The sequence below is a fragment of the Palaemon carinicauda genome, chromosome 10 (genome assembly GCF_036898095.1).
Source record: "Palaemon carinicauda isolate YSFRI2023 chromosome 10, ASM3689809v2, whole genome shotgun sequence".
Classification (NCBI taxonomy): domain Eukaryota; kingdom Metazoa; phylum Arthropoda; class Malacostraca; order Decapoda; family Palaemonidae; genus Palaemon; species Palaemon carinicauda.
In genome coordinates this window covers 39,654,660-39,659,659 of record NC_090734.1, presented here as the reverse complement: position 1 = coordinate 39,659,659, position 5,000 = coordinate 39,654,660, and positions in this window count along the sequence as shown.

The window sequence follows — 5,000 nt, the reverse complement described above, 5'->3', positions numbered from 1 at the left end:
AACTCATTAGTTATGACTCTACTAACGTTAACTTTGCACTTGTTTTGCTCATGAACAGACTTAATCAAATTCATATATTTAAGAGGAATTCCATAAAAATACCAGGAGTCTCCACAGAATCTGCTGCCAGTGAACACTATCAAAGGCTTTCCATAATGAAGAAATTCCATCAAAAGTGGATTTATATAGTCAATTGTTGTACATGTCTGAAAATTTAAATCTAGTCAGAATAGCTTCTACCTTTTCTAGGTCCTTTTGGTTTATTCCTCAGCTTTTCATCAATCTTTCTCTCGATTTTGTTAAGAATAAATATACTATATATTTGTTGACAACAGATGTAGGTTTGATGGCTTTATAATTATTGCAAACAGATAGATCTCCCGTTTTAGCCACTTTTACCAACACTCCTAATTCCCATTCATCAGGTTTTTCCTTCTGTATGCCACACTGTATAGAATAATCTTGAAAGTTTTCTTGGGTCACTTCATTTTCACCCAGTACAATCTCAGCAGTTATCCAATCGTAATCCGGTGTTTTTCTTCTCATGAATATCTTTTTATGATAGCGTTGACTTTAAACACACTGAATTCATTCATGGGCACATCAAGGTCTTCATCAATCTCCCATTCACGACCTCATTAAAGTTTTCCATCCAATGTTACCTTTCTTCATCTTCTGTTGTCATAAATAATCGATCCATCATTTTGTTTGATATATGATGTTTCTTCTTGGCCACGTAGAAAGTTCATTAATAATTCTATGAGCAACTCAGGCACCATGACCACTTCTTGTATTTAGGACTTTTTCAGCTCCATCTGCTTTCCTGTATATATACTCTCTCAAGAAATTCCTGTTTTTTCTTTTAACTTCATCATCAATATTGGAATACTTAGCATGCTTAGCATACTTAGTATTTTCATTACTTCCTCAAAAACTATGTTCAATCAGTTTCTATCTGTCTCATTCTTATATTATCCCACTGATCATTTGATAATCATAGCTTTCTTTTTGTAGTTGCATATTCAATTACTTCACTACTAACTGACTGATGTATGTTTTAAATATCACACCATTCGTCATCAATCTCTGTTCTTAATATTTCATTTTCTCTAAGATTTTTACATTCAATTGCAAATGTGTCTGTGCTTATCTTCTAGAATCTTAGTTGTATCTAACATAGGTATTCTATCTACAAGTCAACAAATAAGGAAAATATCCATCATCTTAGTAAATCTTTGCTATTTTTCTTCATTATTTTAAATGCTTTAAAAACTTGCTTGCAACCAAGCGGAATATGAAAAACATTTCAGAGACTGTTACAAACCATCCAATACGCTTATACCTTACGAACAAAAGAAAATCTTATCCACCGATTACTGTACAATTCTTCAAGTTATCAAAAACCAAAACCCAGTTGACAGTTGGAAACCATAAGAGAATATACTTTGTTAGGATATTACCTTCAATGTTATTATTTAATAGTGTGATGATAGGGAATTAGAGAACAATACAAATATCACAGATGAACTTAATCCTGCCATATATTCTACATGTTTCATAGTAAGAACAGTAATTACATCAAATATCGTTCAACGTATGTAGGATATTTTTAAAGATTTTTTTTTTCTATAACAGGATGCTTTGAAGGAAACTAAAGCTGGATATGATAACAAACTTTAAACTTTCCTTCCCCTTGATCAATTTTATTTGCCACTAACTTTGTATCTTAATGAAATATTTTCATTCTGTTATCGGTGATAAAAATAGCGGGAAAAATTCTTAAAATTTAAATTCCCTCATAAATGGAGACGCATTAATGAGAGAGCCGACTGCAGTAATATGTTTATAACACCATTGGCTTATTACCACCTAAAGTTAATGAGCATCCTTCTAGTAAGGAAACAAAGACAATACATTATTATTTCGTTAATCTCTGAAGACTACATACTCATCGTATAACCTAAACAGATGAATGAAAGACGGGTTCATCAATTATTAATAGCAGTGATGATTACATAGATGTTTAAAAAATGTGGTAGTTCTCTCATCATTTGTAACATTTCACAACGCATCACCGGACGCTTTACTCAACTGCAATGATGACACTATATCAAAACACCAGCTCCAGTTCAAGACATATTCCATTCCATCTATCAAACATTCGGTCGGTCTTCCTTTCGTCCTTTTCACAGACTGCGTTAATCAAATTTCTTCCCTTAAAAGCATATCCTGAATTCTTAACACATTACTATTACTTCATTACTATGTATTTATATATATATATATATATATATATATATATATATATATATATATATATATATATATATATATATATATATATATATATATATATATATATATATATATATATATATATATATACACACACACACACATATATATATATATATATATATATATATATATATATATATATATATATATATATATATATATATATATATACATATATATGTATACACACATACACACACACACACACACATATATATATATATATATATATATATATATATATATATATATATATATATATATATATATATATATATATATATATATATATATATATATATATATGTATACACACATACACACACACACACACACATATATATATATATATATACATATATATATATATATATATATATATATATATATATATATATATATATATATATATATATATATATATATATATATATATATATATATATATATATATATTTATTGCCCCCATATTGTTATGCGAGATATATCATAAAAGGAGTAGATTATCATTGCGGGTCAAAGTTCTCTGCTTCCATTAAGAAAAAAGAAAGTGTGCTATTTTTTCTTTCATACCCCGGAACATATGCGTTTCCTTTCTTCTAGTAACCGTACTAACATTTACTGTCCTATATTTCCCCGGCTGTGGGCACTACACAATGGCCTCCTCCTGTTTGTGTTTTATAGCTAATATGTATAAAAAAAAATGCTCTCCCTAGAACTCTTGTTGAAAAAGTTCAAAATTTTTCGTGATTCTTCAAATACATAGAGCTTTCATATTTTACCTCATCACCGCATCTAGGAGAGGGTGGAGCGTTTTGATCCAGTTTGACTAAGTGACAAATATTCTAAAGCAAATACATAAACGTCTGGTGTAGCACAAAGATACTTAATTAAATACATTTTTTTCTTACTAATTTTGCAAGGGAACGTATCAGATAATTCTGCACTATACAAACAAAATAAATGTATGAATAAAGGGGGAATTTAAAGTAAATAATAAATAGATGGCTAGACGGGGTAAATAATGAGACGAATGGCAGACGACTTTAGCCATATAAATAACGGGGATTATTACAGAGATGATTAGAAAGTACGGTAGTCTTTTCGTCACTTATACATTTCACAACGCATCATGGGACGCTTTACTCACATGCAATGATGAAAATATGTAAAAAATACTGGCTTCAATGTACTATACAACTACATATTTCATTTCATCGATCCAAAATTCGGTTGGTCTTCCTTTCGTCCTTTTCACTGACAGGTTTAATCAAATCCTCTTCCCATAAGGCATCTGAATGCATCTCTTTAATGAATTCAAGTATATGATATCTTAAACAATCAACAACAACTCTCAACCTAAAAGCACCGTGATAGGATTCAATAATTTCTAAGAAATGTTTTTTTTTCTTTAGGTTAAAAAAAAGGCTTCAATGCTTTGCCATTTGCCATTCTTATAGAATGATGTTATCATGGGCTCTCGACCAGTTTTGACAATCCAATATTATAATAGTGTCTTTTTTTGTAATCTCATAATGTAGTTATTAGTGCTATGGCACTGCAAACTGCTCTAAATCATGTTAAACTTAGACGTTTATGTTCCAGTGTTTATGTTTAGAACAGTCAAGTTTGAAATCGGTACTCAAAGCTTATCCGATGTTTATATATTGAATATTTTGGCACAATCACCACCGACATAGATAAAAATTAAAAAAAATCCTTCCCTCCCTCCCTCTCTCTCCTCTCTCTCTCTCTCCTCTCTCTCCTCTCTCTCTCTCTCTCTCCTCTCTCTCTCTCTCTCTCGTCGTCCGACTAGGTGCTTTTATGAACAAAGTTTTGTTTAGTTCTTGTAAAGCTTCAAATTACAGCTTCCAGTTTGCCGGATGCACTAACATAAACTTTGTTATCACGTTTTAGAAAGTTTGCAATTTAATGATGATCTTTGTCTCTCTCCCTCCCGTCAAAGTCTGTTTATGTCTGTACCTGATCGTGATAAATACATTACCTTTTTTATAATAACCTATGTATGTCCTATATCGATATATGTACTTCTACTAGAGTTTTACTCGTTGATAATATATAAAAGCCATAACACGCTAAAGCACCAAAACAGAAAACATAACCCAATTATATATACATTTTTTTTATTTTAATGTTTGTCGACTTCAAAATTGGATAGTTGAATTATTTATCCATAGTCATATTGACTTATACATATTGTCCTCATGTAATGTAGCACTAATGCTTAAAGAAAAAATAACCAATGGCAGTAAAATGATAGGTACCTGTTTCCTCTTTCGTGTAATGTTTAATTTTACTAACCAAAACAGCATATAAATACCCAACAATCAATACTGTGGCACTATTATAATCCCTTTTTGTCCTACATTTATAAGTGAGCATTAATGTATTTAAAACTTGTCCCTGTTTAAGTCATAAGTATTATATAATGATCTTTGAAGATACATCATTATTATTTTTCCCCTGCCCCCCCCCCCCCCCCCCCAACAAAAAATGTGAAGACTGTATTCATTTACTCGCAATCATGACATTTATCACTGTTTCTGATTTATTAAATTTTCAACCGATTACATCTCTGTCACATTACTCGGTAGCATCATCAGCTGAATCATCATGCTTATGCACTGAAAAAGTTATATGGATTTCTCTAAGATTTCCGGGTTCACCCTTTTATTATTTTC